General features: G+C 45.1%; 1 long non-coding RNA gene across 1 annotated transcript; it reads left to right on the top strand.

Annotated features, from left to right (window-relative positions):
* Positions 1 to 1,705: 1,705 nt before the first annotated feature.
* Positions 1,706 to 11,721, top strand: LOC133232956 (uncharacterized). The gene is made up of 3 exons (XR_009731537.1): positions 1,706 to 1,969; positions 10,222 to 10,337; positions 11,495 to 11,721. It is a non-coding gene; the product is annotated as an uncharacterized LOC133232956 (long non-coding RNA).
* Positions 11,722 to 12,450: the final 729 nt, after the last annotated feature.

Here is a 12,450-nt window from a genome sequence, read left to right as displayed (position 1 = left end):
AGTCCATGGGGTCACAAAGAGTCAGACACGACTGAGAGACTTCACTTTCTTTCCTTGGTTTAGTTCAGTTCAGTTGCTCAGTGGTGTCCGACTCTTTGCAACCTGATACACCCAGGCACACCAGGCCTCCCTGTCCATCACCAGCTCCCGGAGTCCACCCAAACCCATGTCCATAGAGTCGGTGATGCCACCAACCATCTCATCCTCTGTCGTCCCCTTCTCCTTCTGCCCTCAATCTTTCCCAGCATCAGGGTCTTTTCAAATGAGTCAGCTCTTCGCATCAGGTGGCCAAAGTATTGGAGTTGGTTTAGTTAGGGCTAAGCAATTAAAGGTCCGTCTAGTCAAGGCTATGGTTTTTCCTGTGGTCATGTATGGATGTGAGAGTTGGACTATGAAGAAGGCTGAGCACTGAAGAATTGATGCTTTTGAACTGTGGTGTTGGAGAAGACTCTTGAGAATCCCTTGGACTGCAAGGAGATCCAACCAGTCCATTCTGAAGGAGATCAGCCCTGGGATTTCTTAGGAAGGAATGATGCTAAAGCTGAAACTCCAGTACTTTGGCCACCTCATGCAAAGAGTTGACTCATTGGAAAAGACTCTGATGCTGGGAGGGATTGGGGGCAGGAGGAGAAGGGCACCACAGAGGATGAGATGGCTGGATGGCATCACTGACTCGATGGACATGAGTCTCAGTGAACTCCGGGAGTTGGTGACGGACAGGGAGGCCTGGCGTGCTGCGATTCATGGGGTCGCAAAGAGTCGGACACGAATGAGCGACTGATCTGATCTGAAGCAATTAAAAATGCCAACAATTAATTTATTGCACTACGCTTTATGACCACATCAATTGTTAGACCAGACTCAGATTCAGAGATGTTAAATGTAAGGAACACGCCTATCCTGGTATCCATAAAATATATTTACATATTTGTTTGCTTTTTTGCACCCCCTCCCCCAACATGTCTAGATACTGAATCAATAGGGTACATTAGCAAATTGGCTAGAGTGGGGCTAGAAAGTGTTTAATTTCGGATTTAAAAAGGTGATTATGAGGGTGAACATCTGTGTCTTAGAAGGGTTTTGAGGACACAGAATTATTTCTGTTTGCCAAAAGTGGGATGATGAAGGTCCTTGTCAGTTCTTGTTCATTCTGCTGATTACTTCAGCAGTTAGGGAGAGGGTCAGAGATACTCAGTAAAAAAAAAAAAAAAAATGGAATTGCTGTACTTCATTTTCATTTACTTCTTTATTTTAATGTCATATTTTCAAGGCTTCTAATGCTAAAAACATGTCTTTGAGATCAAAGGAAATACTCTGTGAAAACTATCTCATAAACTTCAAAAATTAAAGCCCCATTTTGGCAGGATCAACTTACCAAAGGTTATTGTTGTTACTGAGGTTATCTGTTGCCTTTTTGAAGGCTGATGCCCCAAATAAATTCTTGTCAAGGAGAAATGATTGACACATCCCCAACTCCCTCTCACACTTTGTCAGTCTGGCCCCCTATGAATCAGCCACAGGTCGCTCTCTCATATTCCCTCGAGGCCCAGGCTGACTTGGCCCCATCCTTCCTCCTTTGTGGGGAGCTGGCTTCCAGCAACCCGACGACTGCAGAGGCCCTTTAATTGGCTGCCTGATAAATGACACGCTGTATTCTTTTTATGGGGATAATTCCCAGGCACCTGATTGGCTACATGGAAATGACAGTTACCGGAGGATTACTGGCTGGGCTAGAGCCTTGCTTATTAACCGACGCAGGTGGGACTGGTATTTGTCAGCCTAAATTTCCTTCTGCATTCATCTTTGTTGTTCTTAGCAGACCTCTGGCTCACATCAAGATGTTGAAAGTGAATTCTTAAGCATGCACCAAGCCCAAAACTTGGTTTTTCTCCTAGGCAATACCGCTATGGACAACAGAGAGGGGGCAGGATCCGCAACATTATCCAAAAGAATCACGGCTCCAAAACCGGTAAGGAAAAGTCAGTTCTGAAGACAAGGAGACAAGGAATTTAATAACATAAGCTTTCAGATAACTAGACATGTAAATCCCAAGGTCAAAGTGATGGTGTCGTTGTCATGACATCGCTAAAGGATCAACCCAGTCTTGGCATTTCCTTTTAGATCACGTGCTTGGAAGACAGTTGTCTTTTTCCTCTGGGACAAGCAGAAATTCACTAATCAAGAGGTAAAGAGTTTTTGCTCGTCTGCTTACACAGATTGTGGCCTGTTTCCCTCGCATTTCTAAGGATGAAATGGTTTGACACATCTCATTGCTGTAATGCTATGCACCACTATTACACTTTCTTCTTTTCTAAGCCTATCATGTACACTTTGCCTTCCAGCAACTGACAATATCGGTTTTACATGCATGCATGAAGGGTAACTAAAATTTGGCAAGAGGTTACAAGTGAGCTTTTTAAAAAATTTTTTTCCATTTGGAGGAGGATAGCTTTGAACTATTTCCACAGTTCCCTTTAAAACATGCATGTGTGTGGCTTGGCCATGACATAAACCGAATGAGCCCAATGCACACTTTCTATGAGTGTGTGCGGCTCGTCTAGGGTCTGGCCCCCATTCGCAAGTGTGTCAACGTGACACACGAGGCCACCAGCACCTTGCAAAGTGTTCTTCCCTCCTTTATGATTGCTTCATCATTCCAGGGAGGCGAAACACTATTGTGAGGATAAATGTTAAATTATACATTTAAGAAAACAGATTCTTAAGCAAAACTGGGGAAAGAGCCAAATTTGACTGACGCCCACTTAATAATATTTTTGTGCTTCAGTTACTCTTGCTTTTGACACTTAATTTCTTCCATTTCACAGAGTCCCCATGACTATTTAAACCAGTCAGAGTTCTTAATTGCAGTGCCTTGTCTGGGCTGCTCTCTTTCAATATTACTGAAGTTCAAAAGTCCTTCTTGACACTTCTTTGGTTCATTTGACCCCTTTCTTCTAATAAAATCTGAAATTGCTGTACAGCCTAAGATTGAGGGCAAGAGGAGAAGGGGGTGACAGAGGATGGAATGGTTGGATGGCATCCCTGACTCAAAGGATACGAGTCTGAGCAAATTCAGGGAGATGGGGAAGGACAGGGAAGACTGGCAAGCTGCTGTCCATATGGTCGCAGGGAGTCAGGCACGACAGAGCAGCTGAACGACAATAGAGGCAGAACGGCAACCTGATTAAATGTATCTTCAATATTACATGAAAAATGATAAGTCATGAGTTATTCAAGTAGTTTCACTAACTTCTTCCTGAAGTACTCCTGTTTCCTCTTTCCTACCTAGCTTCTGTAAAGACCTTTGACGTTAGCTCTAATTCTCTTTTTTCCTTGAAACCTCCGATTCCCCAGCAAACGGAGAGCTCTCACCTCCTTTGGTACATCATTTTTTTTACAGCTTTATTTAGATGCTGCTATAAATGGTATAGGGCTTCCCTGGTGGCTCAGGCAGTAAAGAATCTGCCTGCAATGCAGGAGACCCGGATTTGATTCCTAGGTTGGGAAGATCCCCTGAGAAGGGCATGGCAACCCCCTCCTGCATTCTTGCCTGGGAAATCCCATGGACAGAGGAGCCTGGAGGGCTACAGTCCATGGGGTCGCAAAGACTTGGACAAAACTGAGTGACTAACACATTTACTTCACTTTTCATAAACATTATAATTAGCTCTCCTCTCTTTTATACTACTCTGTTCTCCCCAAATATAACAAAATGTATAAGTTATACATTCTTACAAGGCAGAGGTTATAGTTACTGGACAGAACACAAAGAATGGAGTTGGGAAGATCAAAGATCGAAATTTTCTCTGGGGTTTCCTAATTGTGTGACGCTAAACAGGTTATCATTTCAGAATTGCTTTTATGGAAAATATAAATAGATAGATAGATAGATAGTGAAAACCCCCTTTCAGGAGCACAGTCCGTGCCTAAAGAAGCTGCCGCGTGTAACTGCTTGGCGAGCTGCTGCGCAGGTCCTCTGAGCAGTGAGTGCCGGCCCCGCGCACCGTCGTATCCGCAGCGCACGCCTCGGGTTTTACTATCAGAGAGCTAGCTTTGGGCTGTTGTTGCTGCAACCATGGGTTTCTCCTACCCTCTCTCTCTCTCTTCCCAGCAACTTCTTTATGTTAAAAGCTAGCTGGTTCTCAGTAAGTCGAGCTCTTTATTAGGAAACGCATGCTGTTATCTTGAGGGGTGGATCAGGCAGCACCCAGTATTCAGCAGCAGACGGGGTTGGGGGAGGCCCCCGTATGGACCCTGCCGTCCAAGGTGGAGATCCAGCCCCTTGGAGCCACTTTGGAAGACGAAGGCTGAAGAAGGAACGTAACCTGCGGCTCAACACTGCCAGCAGGCTGCCAACTCGCCCTTTCTATAATACAGTAACCCAGGGCTGGGACAGAGAGGATCCCTGTAAGGTAAGGTGGTGGGCCTACACCGGAGGCAGGGCGTCTGCTGCCCCCTCCAGCCCCTCTGGGCTGGGCTAGGCTTGGGCAGAGTCTTGTGTGGGGTGTCTGGGCTCTATAGAGGCCTTTCTCCGAGGCACCTCTAGAGGGCAGAGTAACTCTCCTCCTCCGGTTCGCAGCTAAGGGTTAGGGACAGGCTTCAAGCTGGAAAGTTAATCTGTTTTATGCAAAGCAGCAGGACTAAGGGGATTCAAAATTTAGTTGCAAGTAAATAATATTTTAAAAAAAATTTCAGTTGCATATAATTTAGACCCAATATAAACTGATCAACCCCAGCGCCTAATCTTACAAAGTTCCTACTTTTTCTGTTGGCACAATTCTGCAATTGGACACGATGCTCGTTAAATGAATCTCCACTCTTCAACAGTCAAAAGCTGACCTCTCTTCTCAGGTCAACTGTGAGAGTAATTTAAGAATATGCTGCTTTATTTAAAAGAAATGTGCTTTGTCTCATTCATAAAGGGGTGCTAAAAATTGTATCCTTATTTGATAACTACATTTAAAATTTTTTAATTTTAATGAAGAGCATCCTAATTTTCTGGGGCAAATTCAGTTTTCATATCACTGTTTCATATGCAGATTTAAAATGGAATCATTTTTTTTAACTCATACATCCACAGAAGCACAAGTATAACTTTAATCACTGAATATTTATACTTACTAAAACTAATGTTATGCTAAACTGAAGAAAGTTCTGCTCTAAGCCTGTTCTATCATTTGTAAATAAATAATGTTGGTACAGTTCTCATATGGTTGCTGTAGGAATAAAATAAGACAATCTATGTGTAGCACTTTGCACAATGCAAGCATCCAATAAGTATCCGTTATTATTAAAAAGGACAAAATTTTGTGGCACAATACTCTTAATCCTTTTAACAAGGCATTGCTTTATTACAAAGAGGCATCTGATTTTCATTATCCTAATATTTTGGGTGTCATTTACTGATTTTTTTTTTTTTTTAGTCGCTCAGTCATGTCTGACTCTTTGCAACCCCATCAACTGTAGCCCACCAAGCTCCTCTGTCCATGGGGATTCTTCAGGCCAGAATACTGGAGTGGGTTGTCATTCCCTTCTCCAGAGGATCTTCCCAACCCGGGGATCAAACCCAGGTCTCCTGCATTGTAGGCAGATTCTTTACTGTCTGAGCCCCCAGGGAAGCCCCTCAGACACATACAGGTATAGGACTCATAAGGGATGATTTTCAAAATAGGTAGGAGTGGCCCCCATTAGGAACACACACACACAGATCCCAAAGTGCAAAAATTTTACCAGACCAACCTGAATTGTATCAGTGACTTGGAGATGGGCAACTGTATAGAATTTTTTTTTTTTAACTACATTTTAGTAATACCAGTGCCAATATATTGATATAAGACTTTTTAAATTTTTGAACAGAATATATATCTCTATCTGGGTAATTTTATCAAATTCAGAATATCATTCAAAAAGGAAAGACTAAAGATTTGATGGATAAAGGAGATGGCTATCTTCTACATGTTCTTCTCTCAATCCCACCTGCCGTTCACGAAATCAGATTCGTCCTTGAGATGCTGTGGATATCATTTAAAGGTGCAGCCATCACCTTACCCTCATCTCCTCCACCTAGAAGATAAAGAGCATCCCACTCAAGAGGGGCTCTCTGCAGCCCTCCCCCAGGGCTTCCTCGGGTGCAGCCCCTTCACGCTCGGAGCCGACAGTAGATTGTCTGGTGCATAGGAAGCTGATTTTTAATGCCGGGATCTCTGGTCTCATCTAATTAACGTGTGAAACTCCACTTTCCTAAACGCTTTCCTTTGCTCACAGGTTTTGACATATACGATGAATGTAAATTTATACTGTCCTTAGCCGCTGGAAACTTAACACAAATGAAGAGCTTGATGACTTATCAGTAAGAGAGTCAGGGAAACAGAAGGCACTGACTTGCTGATAAAAGGACAAGAGTAAGAGCTATTTAAGAAGACACACAGCTCAGAGCTGTGTGTATGGTATGAGGACAATATCTATATCTTTCAAGACTACATTTCTGGTTGCTGACCATGTCTGTCCAATTTCACTTCCTAGATGACAACTATCTGGGGTCCCCTTTCCTGTCTTGATACCCTCCTAACTTCAGTCCAGGCCACTCTTCTAGCCTTTGATGTGCAGACATACCCCAACAGGCACACACACCCGCTGCACTGATTTCTATGGGTGTTCCGGGCAGGCTTACGTGATTTGTGGCTTTGGCGGCCTGACTTGGGTTTTGCCCTTGAGAAAAACTTTGGTTCTGACGTGTGTATCTAGTAAATGAAGCATGTTAATGGCATAATTGGTACAGATCATGCTGTAACCCCAGATTGCACGGACACCTCAACACTGAGCTGACTTAGAAACGGCACGTTGTGCTTTGCCTCTGCTGACCCCCTCCCCCCCAACACTGAGCCTCTCCTCCCGGGCGAGAGGTGCAGGGTTGAGGTTGTCCGGGTTCTTGATGGTAGCGTCTATTCCAAGCAAACGTAATATGCTTACATAATAGAAACTGTGGGCTGCGCCTGAAGTGAAAATTATCATCCTGGAGATGATCTTTGCCAGGCTCCTCCCCTTCCTGGGGGGACCACTGCTTCAAAGTAGAGAGAGGCTCTGGGAGGTGTGAGAATATCCATTCACTCAATGGAATACAAAAGTGCCCTTTGTCAGCTAGGAGGGTGGATCACATATACCATTGCCCTACTTAAGCTTAACCAAGACAATGCCTTATGGTTGTTCAGTCGCTCATTCATGTCCGACTCTGCAACCCCAGGGACTGCAGCACACCAGGCTCCCCTGTCCTTTATGATCTCACAGAGTTTGCTCAAACGCATGTCCATTGAGTCGATGATGCCATCCAACCATCTCATCCTCTGCCACCCCCTTCTTCTCTTGGCCTCAATCTTCTCCAGCATTAGGGACTTTTCTAATGAGTTGGCTCTTCACATCAGGTGGTCAAAGTATTGGAGCTTTAGCATCAATCCTTCCAATGAGTATTCAGGATTGATTTCCTTTAGGATGGACTGGTCTGATCTTCTTGCAGCCCAAGGGACTCTAAAGAGTCTTCCTATGGAGGATACTTCAAATGTCCAGTTCAAAACCTTAACTTGAGCTGAGATGAGAAGATAGTCTTTAGGACCAAGGAAAGGATATTTGGGTGGCAAGGAAGTTCTTTCTGGAGTCTGCTAATCAAAATAACTGATTTCAGGGACCAAAGGAATTCTGGGATCCCGAGAAGTGCATTCTGCATATCTCAGCTTCAGAGAGAGTCTCATGCAGAAAGCATGTGTTCTAAGGCACTTCGCTTCCAAGGAAGCTAACTGTTCTCCCCAGGGTCCGAGTGAAGAAAAACCTGGTTTGCCCAGAAGTCTGGGGTTTGTGACTCAGAAGACTTTCAGTCTGAAAACTGGGAAACTCCTGGGCAACTAAGATGAGAGCCTGAGAGTTTGCTTAGACCAAGCCGAGCTCTAGAGATACTGAGGGAAAAAGTCATTCTATCTGTGCGGTGCCACAACCCTATCACCTCTTAGCAGTTAGCTCTGTGGCCCCTGGCCTTCCAATCGTGATTTTCTATCCCAAGGACCATGTTATTCACTTTCTCATTGTCTTTATATGTTTCATTGTCACCTGGAAATCCACACTCTGGAAATTGCTTACATCCCCAAGTAAAAATAGCATTGAGCTAGACAGCTCTCGTTTTCCCAGTGTATTTACCTCTTGGTCACTGACTACAGACGTTTTGAGTTAACGTGAACATGGCCAGGAAAAAAAAAATGCAGCTGTCTAATTCTTTGCAGGTTTTATTATATTATATAGGGACTATATCCCATTATAATAAAATGAGTTGGGTTTATTACAGGCTAACAACAACAACAAAAAAATCACAAGTTGGACAGCAATTAGCTTGAACAGACATTTATTTTATCCTTTTACTAGCAAAGCAATTGTAATTTTACGCTCCAGAAACTCTCATTCTTAAATGTTATGTCTGAGGTAGCTTTGCCAAACTGATGCTAATATTGTTATTAAGTAGATGGTAAATGTGCTCTTGAGGCCTCTTTGCTATAAAGGACGTGGGGTTTACAGCTCATATGAGTCTAGAGCTCATGTCTGCTCCTGTGTATGTTTTTAAGCTGCAGAACAAACTGGCCAGTTCTTTCATGCATGAGCCCGTCTTCCAATCTTTCCATGTGTCCATCCCTTCTCAAAATTCTCTTCCTGAGACAGGTTTTATGATGTACATTCCAAGGCAGGTAATAACTCAGTTGTTGCACTTTAATAGCTGGCATTTGGAAGAGCAGTATGAAGCTCAACCCTGAATATTCACTGGATGGACTGATGCTCGAAGCTCCAATACTTTGGCCACCTGATGGGAAGAGCTGTCTCACTGGAAAAAACCCGGATGCTGGGAAAGACTGAAGGCAAAAGAAGAGAGTGGCAGAGGATGAGACGGTTAGACGGCATTACCAATTCAGTGGACAGGAATTTGAGCAAACTCCAGGGGATAGTGGAGGACAGAGGAGCCTGTGTGCTGCAGCCCAGAGGGTCGCAGAGTCACACACGTGGCTCAGTGACTGAACAACAGCCTGGAGGTGAGGCTTTCAGACCATAACCAGAGCCTCCTGGGGGGCAGGAGATTTTCACGAAGTCTGATCACTCTTCCGAAAGGCCTAGACACCACGTGCCCCCATGAGAGCAGCTGGCCCTTCTCTGCTCCGTCTCTCCTCAGTGACCACGTTGGAACGCCATGCTGCCTTTGACAGGGAAGACCCCTGCGACCCCAGACGGCCCGTCAGTTACTCTTTCCATGGATGGCAGCATGCCTCTTCAAGGCCCTGCCCTCGGTGACCGTGACCTCTGCACCAACTCTAGCACCACTGACAGACTCCAAACCCACAGTCAAACTCAGGAACACCTGGTGCCTGTCATCAAACACTCCTTACCTTCATACATAGGCGAATGTCTTTTTAGGAACAATAGCAAGAAGAAAGAAAAATGTAAGAGCCCCGTGAAATTATTTTGTCAATCAATCCAATGGTGGTTAAATCCAAGATGTGTGTGTCTTAAAAGGAGGCGTTAAAAGCAGCCCTTTATTCATCCACTCACACAATGGCACCCCACTCCAGTACCCTTGCCTGGAAAATCCATGGACGGAGGAGCCTGGTAGGCTGCAGTCCATGGGGTCACTAGGAGTCGGACACGACTGAGCGACTTCACTTTCACTTTTCACTTTCATGCATTGGAGAAGGAAATGGCAACCCACTCCAGTCCGGTGGGCTGCCGTCTATGGGGTTGCACAGAGTCGGACACGACTGAAGTGACTTAGCAGCAGCAGCAGCAGCACACACACTTATATATGCACACATACATATATAGTGATATGGAGTGAATTTTCTCCCAAATTTCCATTTTTGTCATACATATCAAGTTTTTCTTATCAGAAGTGCTACAGTTCAGTTCAGTTCAGTCTCTCAGTTGTGTCCGACTCTTTGCGACCCCATGAATCGCAGCACGCCAGGCCTCCCTGTCCATCACCAAGTCCCGGAGTTCACTCAAACTCACGTCCATTGAGTCAGTGATGCCATCCAGCCATCTCATCCTCTCTCGTCCCCTTTTCCTCCTACCTCCAATCCCTTGCAGCATCAGCTACACTCTCAGGCAAAACCAGAAACACTGTTGTAGTACTCCACTCTAAACTCAGTTATTTGCTTGCAAATATTTTAACCTCGTCCATTTCTAACTTGCGGTCTGCAGATGTGTGTCAGAAGGCTGGGATCTCAGAGGAACCATCTAGTCCCTGAAAGAGTCTAGCCAACAGAGCTGAGAGGTGGGACGAAGGCCTGTTTTCTGGGTTCACAGAATCATGTCAGGTATTCTCTGTTTGTATTTTATATGGTACAAGGTAGATTATAATTCACCAAGATTTTGGAGAAGGAAATGGCAACCCACTCCAGTATTCTTGTGTGGAGAATCCCATGGACAGGGGAGCCTGGTGGGCTGCCATCTGTAGGGTCACACAGAGTCGGACGTGACTGAAGCGACTTAGCATGCATGCATCCATGAGTTGGAGGAGGAAATGGCAACTCGCTCCAGTATTCTTGCCTGGAGAATCCCAGGGACAGAGGAGCCTGGTGGGCTGCTGTCTTTGGGGTCGCACAGAGTCGGACATGACTGACGCGACTTAGCAGCAGCAGCAGCACCCAGATTTTATCAATTTCACTTTCAATGGCTTCTTTAGTTACAAAATTCTATTTTACTAACGTACTTAGTCGGAGAAGGCAATGGCACCCCACTCCAGTACTCTTGCCTGGAAAATCCCATGGATGGAGGAGCCTGGTAGGCTGCATGCAGTCCATGGGGTCGCTAAGAGTCGGACGCGACTGAGCGAGTTCACTTTCACTTTTCCCTTTCATGCACTGGAGAAGGAAATGGCAACCCACTCCAGTGTTCTTGCCTGGAGAATCCCAGGGACGGGGAAGCCTGGTGGGCTGCCATCTCTGTGGGCACACAGAGTCGGACATGACTGAAGTGACTTAGCAGTAGCAGCAACGTACTTAGTATTTCTAGTAAATACAATTTAGGCCAGAAGCCACCCGTTTATTGTAAGCGAGCTCTCGTTCACCCATTCATTGGTGTCCCCTGACATCCCCTTGGAATACGATATAAATATGCAAATTGATCATTTGCTACTGGGCCTTTAGAAGTATATGAGTTCAAGGGTTCAATGAGTTCAAATTGGACATGAAAGGAAATTCGTTCTGAAAAGAACACACACATATCATGTGTACACAGCATATTCAAGCTCGCCCTGAGAGCTGGTAATCAGGTTCAGCTTTACACCTCATGAGCAGTTGGTAAAACTTAGTGATATAACTAACGCTGAAATAACTTTTGGTATCAAAAAAGCTGGACTTTGATTTCAGACATGTTACCAAAAGCCTGTGTGTGTGTGTGTGTGTGTGTACAATAATGTACATGCTACATGCTAATTCACTTCAGTCATGTCTGACTCTTTGCGACCCCATAGACTGTAGCGCACCAGGCTCCTCTTTGGAATTTTCCAGGCAAGAATATTGGAATGGGTTGCCAACCCCACCTCCAGAGGATCTTCCCGAAGCAGGGATCGAAGCTGCATCTCTTTTATCTCCTGCATTGGCAGGCAGGTGCTTTAGTACTAGTGCCAGCTGGGAAGCCCTTTTATCCACACTTCTTTGGATGAAAGATACTGAAATAAAAAAAGAGAAAAACCTAACAATGTTAATGCCATTTTCTATCCTCTTCAGCACTACTGAAGCCAAACAATCAAGCAACTAATTCTGCAGGTAATATACACACATCATATCAATTTAACAAATCCAGGTAACCAATTGGCTATACAAATCTGTTTCGTTATCAAAGTTGGTGCACAGTTAAGTTCACGGACCTGATCTTGTAGGTTCATTATAAGAGAAGAGAAGAAAATGGCTGACTGGCCCATGAAATACAGTGCTGTGTCGTCCCGTCTTGAGAGAGTGCTGGCCTGCTTGCTGTGCGCAGGCCCCAGTCTCTGAGCTGAGTCTATCCTCCTTAGTAAAATAACAATCGGATGATTGACAGCCTCTAGGTACTGGTGTGTACTTCTTCCCATATACACACCCAGTGCATTAACCTTCACACTTCAAGCCCGTCCAGCGAGCACAAAGAAGGCACTGAGGGAAGGACAGATGATCCCTGGAAAAAGAGACCCACGCGGGAGGCTGCAATCTGCCTCCGGGGAAACGGCTTCCTGTAAATGCAGGGTCCTGAAGGCCGCCACATCCGCACCGCCGTGCTCTGCTGCCGGGGGCTCAGCCACGGTTCTGAATCAATACTGGCTACAGCGGGCGTTCACAGCCATGCAAGAAGCATGGTGCTCAGAGGTGGAAATGATCAGTGATACCATTCGTGGTATTCTGGGGATTTCTCAAGAAGTCGCACCCTGGTCAGAAGTCTTTTGGTCTCTTC

The sequence above is a fragment of the Bos javanicus genome, chromosome 19 (assembly GCF_032452875.1).
Source record: "Bos javanicus breed banteng chromosome 19, ARS-OSU_banteng_1.0, whole genome shotgun sequence".
Classification (NCBI taxonomy): Eukaryota; Metazoa; Chordata; class Mammalia; order Artiodactyla; family Bovidae; genus Bos; species Bos javanicus.
The sequence above is the reverse complement of the archived record's forward strand: the minus strand, read 5'-3'. Positions and strand labels throughout refer to the sequence as shown.